The sequence below is a fragment of the Phasianus colchicus genome, chromosome 15 (genome assembly GCF_987193195.1).
Source record: "Phasianus colchicus chromosome 15, bPhaCol1.hap1.1, whole genome shotgun sequence".
Lineage (NCBI taxonomy): Eukaryota > Metazoa > Chordata > Aves > Galliformes > Phasianidae > Phasianus > Phasianus colchicus.
In genome coordinates, this window is record NC_143450.1 from 6,405,880 (window position 1) to 6,419,962 (window position 14,083).

General features: G+C 36.1%; 1 long non-coding RNA gene across 2 annotated transcripts in view; it reads right to left on the minus strand.

Moving 5' to 3' along the window:
• Window positions 1-278: 278 nt before the first annotated feature.
• LOC149915885 (uncharacterized) overlaps window positions 279-14,083 on the minus strand; it is a 130,573-nt gene continuing 116,768 nt past the window's right edge. For both annotated transcript variants that reach the window (XR_016471341.1, XR_016471340.1), the window contains exons 3-5: window positions 1,843-1,922; window positions 1,415-1,512; window positions 279-1,295 (exon numbers count right to left, since the gene is read on the minus strand). This is a non-coding gene — a long non-coding RNA (uncharacterized LOC149915885). The remainder of the gene's footprint in view (window positions 1,296-1,414; window positions 1,513-1,842; window positions 1,923-14,083) is intronic.

The window sequence follows — 14,083 nt, forward strand, 5'->3', positions numbered from 1 at the left end:
AAAGGAGGTTTTGATGTTTCAGTTATTTCAATCAGAATTTCTTAAGGAATTTGCTGGATGTTCCTTGTTACCAGAAAAGCATTCAGTCTAGTTTGTAAAACTTTGTTACTTAATCATAATGTATAATCTAAACCAGAAACTGAAGAGCAAGAAGAGGTCCCATGTGCTGCATCTTGTCATAGATTTCAGTTACTAAAACTATGCAGCTCCTGAAACTTTCTGTTCATCATTATAGCTGAAGCAAAATTGTATTCAATAAGGCAATACCAGTATTGTTTTATTAACATTTTCTGGAATATCAGATTAACCAATACTATTTTAGCTATAAATTGCACTTTAGGATAGTTAAAATGGATCCTTGCATACCAAAACAATCAAATTCTCCACTAGTAGACTTGCACTGCATCTTAAATTGTATCATGGATGCATTATTTTTCAAAATGCAGTGAAAGAACCTTACTGATTTTTTCATATAAAATTCTAAGCTCTTTGTGTAATACCTTAGCCACTAAGAAAGTGGAGTATTTGGAAAGGAAGAGATAAAGGATATACCCAGGACCCATATGTTCCAAATCTTGACTTTCAGTGCTCTTTAGGCAAATAAATAATGCTTATGGGATTTTTTTTTAGAGCCTCTGTTACTGAATTTACATGCTTTTAAGATGTTCAATATCCCACCGCCTACCTATCTGTCTTTGAAAATACAGTTCTTAGCCTCAAGATAATGCCAACTGTATCAACACAAACTTTGAAATCTTTCCTCATCTGGATACTGTGATGCTTATGTGATACAACTGGAGAATGCTTTGTCTTCCATATAAACATTTCAGTATTAAAAAAAATACAGAGTAGAAAATATAGTGATGTATTTCTGATTACAGAAGGGTAGGTGCAGACTGTGGAATTATACAACAACAGTAGCACCTCCTATTTATTTCCATAGAAACTACAACAGATACGAAGAGCACAATAACACTTTTTGATAGTGCCAACTATCAGCTACAGAGGACTATTTTTCAACACAGCCACTGCCATTAGCTATGCATTTTCACCAGCGATGAACAAGAGCCTGTATTCCACACTCCTAACAATCTGCATCAGCAGACGTGACCCACCCAGCTTTCCTAACATTGCTGCTAGGAAAACGTTGCCTATGCAGTCCATTTTTCATGAACTTTAACACATGGAAATCAGAACGCACCAAATCCACACTGTACAGCCAATGTGGCAGGGCAGTTCAGCTGATACTGGCGGTGTGTTTCACAGTCTTCAAACTCGTACGAAGCCTGGTGTTACTGCATTGCAAAGGAAACATTATCTTCTTAAAATAATAAAATCATAGAATTATTTGAGTTGCAAGAGACACTTAAAGGTCATCTATTTCAACTTCCCTGCTGTGAACAGGGACACTTACAGCTTGATCGGGTTGCTCAGAACCCTATGCAGCTTGATCTTGAATGTCTCCACAGATGGGCTGTCCACCACATCTCTGGGTTCCAGTTCCTCATCACCCTTATTTTAAAAGAAATTTATAGAATCATAGAATCACCAAGGTTGGAAAAGACCTAAAAGATCATCCAGTCCAACCGTTTTCCTTATATCCCATCTCAATCTCCCCTTTTATAGTGTTTTAAGCACTACAATTTAAAAGTTAAGTAAACAACGTCAGTTCCTTAGAACTCAAATATTTTTAACAGCTCATTCATAACTACAAAAGGAGAAGATAAATATGTTTGAGAGTTATAAAATATTGCTTAACATTCAAGCAGCTTCTTCTTCTTCTTCTTCTTCTTTTTTTTTTTTTTTTTTTTTTGCCTATCGTTGTTTTATTTGTTTCTTTACCTCTCTCCGGTCCCCTCTGCACACCATTGCTCCTTTTTTCCTGTCTTCCATGAATCCATCCCTCTTTGGTCCTGTAACTTCTGTAACAACAGTAGCGTACCAGATAGAAAGAAAAAAAAAGAAAAAAAAAAAGGCAGTTTTTCTGTCTTATTGTTATGTTGCATCATGTCATGCCACAAAAGAACGAAAATGAAACAGACAAGAAAATGACAATACAGGTGGCAGAATTATTTTTCTCTTTACTTTTAAAAAAGAAAACACAGCAGAAAGTCGTATTATTATAGGAAGGATGAGTGATTTATTAAAAAGCTTGTTATCAACGCAAGACAGCCTGCTACTTGTGTGCTACATATTCTGCACAGCTGAAGTGTGAACAAAATTGGTAGTGCCAATTATAGCAAAAGTCTGATACACACAGACAGTAGAAACATCTCCTGATGAAAGCAAAGTTGGTGGAAAGTTTTCATGCCTTTAGACCTCCTCTCATCTGAAGTGGCACCAGAGATCACAAATGAAAGGTTGTAACACTGTATTAATATTTTTCATGTAACTAATGGAACATATTGGGCAGCACCCTGTTCTACTACCTAGACAGGCAATTACCCTGGCTTCAGTCTAAGTAAATATCTTTTCTGACTGCATAACAACAGTGGCAAATCTTGTCACTTTAGAGGCAGTAGCAGTTGCACTTCTGCTGGCTATGAGGAATGTACTCACAATGCTGAAAATTATTTTCTGTGTGAATCCTTTTTGTTCAGTATGTTGTTTATTTCAGCTTTTTTTTTTCTTTTTTTTCTTTTTTTAAACTAACATAAGAAGTCAAATCTTATTTGAGTTATCAGTCTATCAACAAACACAGATGTTCCCTACAGCTTATTGAAAGCTCAACAGATCTTGAATTTAGCATCCTTCCCGATGTGTCAGGAGTTGGCCTATTGCCCTTGCTAATTTCCTTGTAGAAAGACAATACTGTTTATCATCCCACTCTATTATCACATTTGATCCTCACAGGCTTGTAAAGTACTATGATTCCCAGGCAGAATAACATATCTTTTCTTCATCATAAGATCCCCTCTACTCCACATTACCTTTCGACTTTTTTTTTCTTGGATGACATAAATACTAAACTCAGGGCATTTTTCTGTCAGTTTTTATTAAACTTGAGCCTGCATCACCTGCTTTAAGATGGAAAAAGAATTTGCATACTTGAAGTGTTTGTCTATTTCTTTATGGTTCACTACTTGGTCTAACAAGTTTATCTCAAAACTAATTCAAAATTACTATCTCCATCTATTCCACAAACGCAAAGACCCTGAATCTTACTCAGCCTTTTCTCCCACATAATTAGCAATAGGACAAAAGGGAATGTCCTCAAGAAGTGCCAGGGGAGATTCAAATTGAACATTAGAAAATACTTCTCCAAGAGTGTGATCAGGTGCTGGAATGGGCTGCCCAGGGAGGTGGTGGAGTCACCGATGCTGGAGGAATTTGTGAAACATTTAGATGTTGTACTGAGGGATGTGGTTTAGTGGGAAATAATGGTGATAAGTAGATAATTGGACTGGGTGATCTTGGAAGTCTTTTCCAACCTTGGTGATTCTATGTTTTTATGTCTTCACTATGTTTTCCAGGCCTCTTTAGAAAATATGTTTAATAAAAGATATTGAACTAGACGATCTTAAAATATCCCTTCCAGCCATTCTATGGAAGTGTTGGATATACCACAAGCATTTTATTCATGTACAGAACAGTGTTTTGATTTGTATTACTCCAGAACTGAAATCAATGTTAGTAGCTGGATAACTCAGAGACTTTTGCTCATGACTGCATTCAACTGTTAAAACTAAGCATTTTCAAGAAGCACTATGGGGAAGAGAGATATGTTTACTTTTACATAAAATACTGAGAAACATGCACTTATGAAGTAAAAAAAAAATCTTACTATTTAAAAATTCCGTAATCATTATTTGATATTAAAAAAATGTCATGTATTTTTATTTCCTTTGGCAATGGTCTAACTGGCCAATGAATAAACATTACTGTTATGCCTTGTCTGAGCACTGGAAATATTCCATGTAACCAAAGAAAACAGTAACATTCTTTACAGAGAAAAAGAATAGCAGTATTTTGGTCATTATTGATAACATCCAGTTATTGGGAAACAAATCTTATTGTATAACTACGTGACATGATATCCCTGTTAAATATCACCAGATTCTACTAGGCAAGGAAGCTAACTTGTCACAATCAAACATCAAGTCATATTCCATCTATTCAGAGGCCATGAACTGATAGGTGATCTTGGCTGATAGATGGTCAATCAATTGCAATATAAAAGAACTCACCTGTTTTTCTTGGTTGCTCAGTATTTCCTGAGGGCTGTTGTCATTCCTCAGCCTCCCACTCCTTTGTCTCTGGCTCTGCCTTCTAACCTTCTAATATTTATTTTGTTTCCTGCCTACTCAAACTTGGCCCAATGTCCATTCCAACTGCAACTCCATAGGGTCCATAATATTAACTAGTCATGCAACACTAGCTTTGAAAGCAACACAGAGAAAATTCATACGTCTGAGTGAATTCAAATCTGCTGAACAATTACAGGCAAGAGCGAGAACCATCAAGGTTGTCTAGCTCAAAGTGAACAAAACCCACCTGAAACACCCCCAACGACAGGGCACAGAAAGGGTAGAAGAGCAGAATTTTACAGGAGCAGTTTATGAATGAATTTTCAGGCATGAGAACTGTTTTGCTCATGCTTACATAGTAAAAGCAAGTTACTTTTAGTAAATCTATGATGTGGTCACCTGCTTGATTTAATCTTTATTTTATTTATCTTATGATACAGAGAGGAGAGGGAAATAAAAATCACAAGAGTTTTATTAAATCAAGTATGTGGAAAATAGAAAAAAGCAGAGGCCATTTGGGAATGGAAGCAATCCAAGCCTGGACTATTCCAATACATTCCAAAATGAAGCTGGAGCAAGGAATCACAACCATAACATCATCTTTATTCATCTATCATTATAGTATTTCATGTTTCTCCACAAAATCAACTGTGAACTACAGCTTATTGCAAGTCTTTACTCTTCTGTTACTTTTGATATGATGAAATAGTGTTACCCGAAGTAATCTTTACAGCACACCAGTATATTGATGCCAGGAAAAAAAAAAAAAAAATCAGATTTTATTTAAAGGACTATCAAGAACTACTCTGGGCGAATGTTCTTATGTGGTCACTGGACATATAGTTAATTAATAAAAAAAACAGAATGCAAATGAAGATCATTTTAGCTTTGCAAGTCACTTTTAAAAATGTGTCCAATAGCAAGTGTAACTGTGAAGCCGGATGTCCTCACAAACCACAAAAAAAAAAAAAAAAGGATTCCAAAAATTATTTAAAAAAAACTGAACATGAAATTCTCTTTCCCTTGATACACTTAAAAAAAGACACAAAAAGAAGGTGGACGTAATTTAAAGCTAGAGTAAGTATCTTTAACTAAGCTCTCCTTAGAGTCTCCTTACAGGATGTAATTCTTTATTGAAAAATACTAAGAGTGCTTACTCACCATGCAGGATTTCTTCAAGTTACTGCAGCTATAAAAGAAATCTATTATAGATAAAAAGAAGCTTAAATGGCATATATTACATCTTGCTTTTGTTTATATATGATGAAGAGTATTCAGAGTGGACTACATCTTAGACTTGCACTAATCCTTAAATAATTACTATTCATCTACTGAATACTGGAAAAACCTCACGGAATGTGACTTTGTTCTGCTGGTTTGTCTAATCCGATTCAATTACTTCAACTCCTTCTCCCAGAGGTCTCACATTTGTAAAAGGAGCTCTGTCCCCTTATTCCCCATACCTTCACCCCCAACAAGGAAAAGGAAAAAAAAACAAGGTAAAAAAGAAGAAAAAAAAATAGGAGATAGATAAGAGAAAATAAGAGAGAGAGAATAAGAATAGTAAAGAAGGAAGGAAGGGAAAAAAAAATGAACCGTACATTTTTTTTATCATTGCTTTGGTCCTTTCCCAAATATCAGTTCATCAATAAACAACAGAAATAGCTTGTAATTCACACAGCCTTTGGCAACTCTGTTGTGATAAGGGCACTACAAATGCTGGAGATGGGAATAGTTCAGTGGTTTGGACCAATCTGAATGGATGGAAATCACTAATGTCCCTGAAGCTGCAGTGAACGCTGTACAGCTGCCAGCAGCTTGTCATCTGCAGGCAGAAAGCAATAGGAATATTATAAACTTCCCACACAAAGTGAACTATTTCAATCACCTGTAAAGGCTTCCCTTATCAAATAGAAGAGTGGCAGAAAACCTAACAACTGAAGATCTTTCCAGTCCCTTCTTCCCTTCCTTTTTTAAATACCAGCTATTAGTCCATAATTGAAACTTTGATTTCAGAAAGGAATAAAATAAAGTAATTGCTGAACAGAAATTTCATAAAAGGAAGGGTAATGCAATGGAGCAGCAAGAGGTATGACACAGACAATCCAAGAGATTGACTTTATATAAGACTGTGATTTGAAAAAAAAAAAAGAAAAAAAAAAATAATAACCTTAATTAGGAACACAGACTACCCTGGAAGTAAATGGCATTCCAAATGATCTGCTTTGCCATTTTGCACCATTTCCTCCTCCTCACCTTGTGTTACACACTTTGCAGCAAACTGGAACTCCCACTGATGAACAGTGTTGATTGTTTCCATAACATTAAAAAAATAGATCAATTTGAAGCAAACACAAATATGTTCTGGATACACCGTAGGGGGCCTTTCTTTCTACCAAAAGAAGAGTTAAACCTTTAACACTTGAGAATGGTGCTTATGAAGAAGCTTACTAATTCTGTAAAGTAAACTAACAAGTCCTATTGTTGAGCTAATGATCCCTTCTAAGATGTGACCCTTTTCATTAGAGTTGAGGTTGCCTCTGAATTTAACATTTCCATAGCAATTTATATGACACATCTTTGCTGTTTTTCCCCTATGACAGCTCTGTGAAGATTCCCTCTTCAAAAATAAAGTTCTTCTCTCCCCAGAAAAACAGCAGCAAATCATCCAAACAATTAAAATTGGAAACATTCTAGCATACATTTAGTGCACAATTCCCAGTAGAGAAAGTAGAGGGAGGATACAGGTGTGTGTGTGTGTGTGGCTGTGCTTGACAAACAAATTCCCAATGATTTATTAATCTGATCATTCAAGTTGGATCAAAAGCCTTTAGTCTTACACAGAAAATTGTCTTTTGACAAAACACCTTTCTTTTTTTCCCCTCAGAAACTATATTCTTTCATTAAAATCTTCAAATTTATGGTAACGAGTGATAACTGATTAGAAGGAATATTTCTTGTCTTTCCTGGTGGAATTTTTTTTTCTCCAACAGAATGCCAAAATGAACTATAGAATTGTTTGTAAACATAAATAAATATGCACATATATATTTCTTTTATATTTTTGCCCTTTGAGCATCAATGTAGTCCTTTACTGCTTGACGTTCTTAGAAAAAAATGTATGCCTCATCCACAGTCAGGGGTGTTGTATGTATGTATGCACGCACGCATGCATGTACGTGATGGAGGTCATGATCCTTTACCTAACAAAGAGACATTCAAATCCTGAGCTTCTGTGAGTGAAAAAAATTAGAATACATTGCAGTCTGATTCTCAGCAGAACATAAAATATGCAGCTTCAAGGCATAATATTGTATGTTTTGAGGTAGTTGGGAATGGTATTTCGCCCACATTTACTTTGGTAAATAAAAGAAATATTTTGTTTTCTTCTGCAGCAAGCTTCGATCACTCAGGAGGAATCCTAGATCCCCGATGACTAATGAGCAAATTTAATGCCAAACAGACTAAGAGAACAGCTTCCAGATTGTTTCTGCATGCTCACATTTCTGCCTCCTCCCGTGCAAGTGCTAGGTCTAACAGCTGAAGTACAGGCAAGGTGTGAGATATTCTTCTATAAGGCTTTCACCTCTTGTACTAGAAGATTACATGCTTCCCCACCACACATTCTATTCAGTTACACTCTAAGCAGTTGTTTCCTGAGGTAACCGTGTGCCACAGAGCAATTATGCAGCCCTCACATTTTTGTTCAGGAACACGTTTTTTGTCTACTTGCATTTTATCTTTTTCCTCTTTCCTCTTAATACTCAAAACTGGTACTTTGTAAAGCACCATAATGACAGACACTTCATGAAAAATAAAGTCTTCTGTTTAGGATGTGTAATATAACTCACTGTGAAGTTCTGTCAAGGAGAGCTGTGCCTCCTTGACGGAGTATCTGAATACTCAGAACAGAATGTAACTCTGAGAAAAGATGCAATTGTTTATGCGCAGTAGGAACTGATGGCAAACCTTTGACTTTATTACTTCCAGAGTAAATCTTTTCTATTATCTTTTTCTCATATGCTGTTGCACTCTCTGCACTCTTCTTTTCCTCTTTTTTTTTTTTTTTCCATTTTCTTCTTTCCCTCTCTTTTATATTCCCCTCTCCCTTTTTTTCCCGTAGACTTGCATTCACCTTATCCTCCTTTCAAATGTTGGCATCAGCCTTCCCCAGAGATAAATGAACACCTTCCACTCATTCCAGTTTTTTTTTTTTTTTTTTTTTTTTTTTTGACTGTGTAACACTAGGAAAGTGGAGGATTACAGTAAGTGCCAATTTGGCACTGTGAGGTAGGGAAGTCTGGCACTAACATTACTGAATGTTCAAAGACTGTGCAGCAGTGTGGTCTCCTGTCTCTGGAATTTCTTTTCCTGTTCTTCATATGACTGTATAAAGTTGAGAGCCTTTCTTTGGCAACACAAACTGAAGTTTTTTTCCATTCATAAGTTACTGGAAGCTTATTCTTCCTAACAGAAAAATTTTGTTTCACAATTAGAGAAGAACGACGGCATTATTCCTCAAAACTTTCTACCATATCTTAATTGATTTAAACTTTCTGAGAATGTACGATGTTTCCTAGCAGTTGCTAAAAAGAATATGCTGACAGCTTTGCGCTTTCTTGGCAAGCCTGCTGAGTCTCTGTTGTTATTATCTGCATCAGAGTCATGCCTAAATAATCATATAATAGCCTCTCTGTGCTAGGCATTGTACAAACATATAAGGCACTCTGATACAGATAGTTCCAGCATCAAAGAAATCACTGTCCAAAGTGATGGCGAAAGAGGAAAAGATAGTTCAAAGTAATTAGATAAATGACTTAGGTCAATAAGATATCATAAAAGATACGAATAACACCTTCATCTCAAAGCAGTATAGTCATTTGAGCAAATCTATCCAAAGAATTTTGCTGCTAATAGCTTTGAAAAAATACTAAAAGCAGTAAGCGTCCATTAAAGTACTTCAACATTTTCCATGGATAGGGACGAATTAAATACGAAAAGGAAACTCTTGAGAGATTTATAGGATCCAAAGTCTCAGGGTGCTTCCAAACTACTGTAATGTTCTGCCATCACCAGCCTTTATTAGGAGATCTGCTACAGGTATTAACAGAAAGTGAGAACAAGCTAAAATGAAATAAACTGGCACTGACCAGCTTTAACTGGTCAACACTGTTACTCTCTTATGCTTCACTGACAAATAACTTACATCTACTATGATGTGCAACAGCTAAAACTCCGAGCAAAAAACAAAATCATCATTATCGTAGATCCTGAGTGCCAAGTGAGATAATGCACTTGGAAGCTAAGGTAAACAGAGAAAAAATCCACAGCCTCAAAATTCTGAAAACATTTCTAACTAGTATTTATTCAGTTTGAAAACAACAGTGAACAGTGTCCTAATACCCACTACCCTGTTAAAAAGAAATAAAAACATCTGCTTGCACACAATTGCATTTATTTGTTTTGAAATAAAATGCAAATATTTAGCTTTGAATAATAACAACTAATAGTTACAGCATGTTATCAAATATTTTTAATCTATTTTCACAGCTATCCACACTCAATCTTCAAATTTTTAACCTGTTTTCTTGCACAGGTAAAATCCCAGTGAACAGTGTACAACGAAAGCAGAAGAATCGTGCGTATCTTCTTCTACAAGTTCTCGGTGTTTGTGTTTTACAGACACTGTTGACTTTTCTGTCTACCCTCGAGTATATGGAAATTTAAAATAACTTATTATAGCCTTCAGAAAATCCAGCCACATCAATCTCCTCCAAATACCGTTAGTTTTCTTTGTAAACAAACAGTTCATTTTTATCACAAATTGAATATGTCAAGTTCTTCCTGCCTCCAACAAATGTCATGTTTCACTTCTGCTTATTACAAGCATGATGTTGATTTGAGTGAAAAATTCAGCCAGCGACTGTCTGTCAGGGCTGAATTCTGAGAACTGATGCTACTGCTTCTAAGCCTTCAGAAAAGCAATGTGTCTATTTGTTTAAAGCACTGAGGGAGAGAGAATAATGAAGAGGTCACGATTTCTATGTCACGGTGTACTTAAGAATCTGCCTGTAAAGCCCTCAAAATGTTTCAGTATCTTTGCACCTTTTCAAACAAAACTTAGACATCCTTACAGAGGCACAAGTCTGAGAGTACTCTGAGAACCAGAGGCTGATTCAGAGTATACCTCAAGCAATCCCACCTCTGTCCCTCTCTAATGAGTGTGATTCATTGACACGGCTCCAACTGAATGGACTCCTTTTACAACATAACATTTTTGGACATCTTTTACAACATAAAAGCAAACTATCAAACTTTTCTTTTGTCTTTTTTTTGCAATAATTTTCAGCATATGATATTGGTACCCATTAGCTTTCTCAAGGTGATGATATGAAAGACAAATACGAAAAGCTCCAGATTTGACCAGCCTTGTACAATTCAGACACCGTCAGGAAAATGAGTGCAGTTTTACTTTTGTAGAAGAAAATCATCTATGATGCTGAAAATGTACATTACTGAAATAAGAAAGTTTCTCATCTCACACTGTATTAGCACCTTTAAATAACCTTTTCCTTCAAGACAATAGCTACTTTTACATTAGAGAAGCAGGCCCCTTCCAAAGAAAATTAAGGAAATATTACTCTGTGGAGAGGAACCTTCTCTGCAAAAGAAACAATGCAAGAAAATGCATTTTAGGGAAAGCAAGCTGTAACAAAGTAGATTAACATAGCTATAAGCAGCAAATTATACTTTACAAGCCATCACTGCCAATCCTCATAATTCATTAATTTTCAGCTGGCACCTGCATTTCACAGCCCTCTCAGCCAGTCTTTTAGAGTGACACGCAAAGAAAACAGCTCTAATGATCACTCGATTTGTTCAAAACACTCCAAATCTTAAACACAGATTAGAACAAAAGCAAACCCAACCACCCGGTGTTTTTTGACCTGTTGTTCAAGGCTTTCTAAAGCAGAAGTATAATCACTTATCTTAAAGGAATAGATGAAGAAAGATTTTAAAAGAAAAAAAAAAGGTTTCTCAATTTTTCAGGGTTTGTTTTTTCCTAATGAGGTGTTACACAATCAGAATAACTGCTAAATCAGATCCAGTTGTTTATTTTAGGGTGATCACACTTTGCTTATCACCTTGTCTTTGATTCTGGCAACAGTTTGCTTATTTAAATCCAGTGTGCTACCTTTTGAAGGAGAGATACAGAAAGCTGAGCCCAAAGGCAAGAAAGCTGAAGGTGAAAAATGTTCTCATATCTTTTATGGGCTTTCAATGAGGAAGTTCTGACTGAGTCTCTGAAAGAGAGGCTTTGATAGTTAAATTGCTTTGGAAGTAATCTTGTTTGGGCTTCTTAAGGATTTTGCAGTTTGGTATCATCATGGCACTGAGAGACCACTTCTCCATCCTGATGCTAGAGACCTGTACAGGCAGATGGATACCAGCCTAATTCCTACCTACCATATAACAAATAATACCTACCTAATACCTACGCTAATTTTCATAAGTTCTAAGTCTTGAACAGTTTGTAGAACTCTAAGCAGAACACAGGAAAGATCTTTCTTGTTTCCCAACAGCTCCACAGCATAAGGAACTATTTAATAGAGTAGACATCCCTAACAGAAAACAGTCATGTTCTATCATGTTCTAGCCCCCTGACTTCATGTTTGGGAACAGCTTAAAAAATCTTTTGAAACATAAATACTTCTATCTCAGTGCATAACAACAAATACAGGCTGCAAACCATTTTTAGGAAAAACTAAGTAACAGCTAGAAGCTGTGTGATAAACCACTTCCAAACCAAGTTCAGCCCATTTGTCCTCTCAGCACGTATCTCAGGGCTCACGACAGTTGCACACTACAGCTAAGACCACCTGCTTTCCATTTCCAAAGGCAAATAAAGGCAGTAATATAGGTGACTGCTTTATTCACTTCAACTTTCAAATTGTATTTCGTTCAGCTCTTGATCTTTAGGTGACTTTTTAAAGCCACCTAATAAATGATTTGGGCTTGAAAAAACAATTGCACTGAAGTGATCTCCACATAATTTTCACGTAGCATTTTGCTGAATCCTAACATAGCAAGAATTTTTTATTCCTTCTTCAGACAATTATTTATGGAAAATTTTGTCACGGGTAGTTCCATAAAGAGAAATCATATATAGAAAGAAAAGTTTTTTTGACAACTATTTGAAATCTGAAAATTGCATCCTCGTGTGCCTCTACCTTTATAAAGTAAAATCTGTAGTCTTTTAATTTTATGGAAGGGAAAGAGCTACCAGGAGGTAGTTCACAGGCAGAGCTAGCAGGGAACATCTAAAGATGTGGAACAGGATCTACACATTCCAGCTTACAAATCTTCATGCAAAAGAGAGAAATAGGGAGCTTCCAACAGATGTTTCATTTTACACCATGATAGACACTTACAGCAGGTCTTGGTTCTTTTTCTGCTGCTGCTGCAGCAATTCTTTAAACTCTCAAGTTGAGCCACAGTAAGCACAGAATGGTGAAAGAGTATAACAGCTTTTGAGATAAAATAGCATTTTCCCACTTGAAACGTATTGTGGGAAGGAAGTAAAAAGAACGACAAGGTTTGCCAGGTAAAACAGTGACATCATTAGCCTAGGTTACAAAAAGTAATCTTAGTTCTCATATCCATGCAGACAACAGCTATCATTAGAAACAAAGCTAACCAGTCCCTGAAGGAAGGGTGCTCTAATTTCTCACAAGAAATTAATAAGGGGCATATATTCCTATTCTTGGAAGCTAATGAACTTGTTATACTCAGTCCTATTTTGCGAAATGACTAGGGAAAAGGGAGTGCGTTGCGTGTTGTAGAAGTAGTTTGAGCCTTTCAAAGGCAACAAGCAATCAAATTAGCACATCCACAGAAGCGTAGGCAAAGGTTAGGTGAATATTGCTCCTCCAGCCAAATACAAGGGTCTTCCTGATGAACAAGCGTTCCACTGAGCCACCAAGGCAATCAGCCTGCACAGTGTAAATGACAAATACTCTGTTCGTTACCTCTTTCCTTTCATTGGAAAACTATTATTTGAAAAAGAAATGGAGTTACTGATGAAGAACATCATATTAGAAATTAGTAATTAGAAATTAGTTGTCAGAATCTTAAAACATCCTACATTATTGTAAAAGAAAGGACTGTACAATAATGCTCCCAGGTGGTGATGAATTCTTCCTACTTGTATGCCTATCTGGCATTCTGAAGATGCTGAAGTGAAGTTAATATTTTTTACTGGAGCTACTTGTAGGGAAATATGATCATCAGTATGAATACAATCAAAATGATCTGGCCTCTGATACCACAAGAAACCTAAGCAGTTTCTAAAAATGTTATCTTTTTCCTTCTTCACAATTCCAGCAAGAAATGACTTCTTAATTCATTGCTGAGGTGATACTCCATTTGCACGGCATAACATTTATTCTACAAATGAAGAGACCTAACTCAGTAGATAATTGTGTTAACATGTCTTCTACTCATAGAAACACAACATACTCAAACATATGGCTCTGTTGGGAATATTCCACATCTATTACTGTTGTAAAATGCTGCTGGAATGAAGAGGACAGCATGCAGTGTGAGATGGAGACACTTTTTAGCAAGTCTACAACGCAGACACACAGACTGCACAAGCAGCATTTACCCGATTAGCTATCTAACTAGATAACATACTTTCTGAAGACAAAGGAGACCAGCTCCTCATGAATAGTCCATTTTGTTTTCAAAGTAATCTACACTTTAAAGAGAAAAGGAACATACAGAATTAATTACAGATTTGCTGTTGTTGAAGTATGCCTTTTAGATTTCACTTG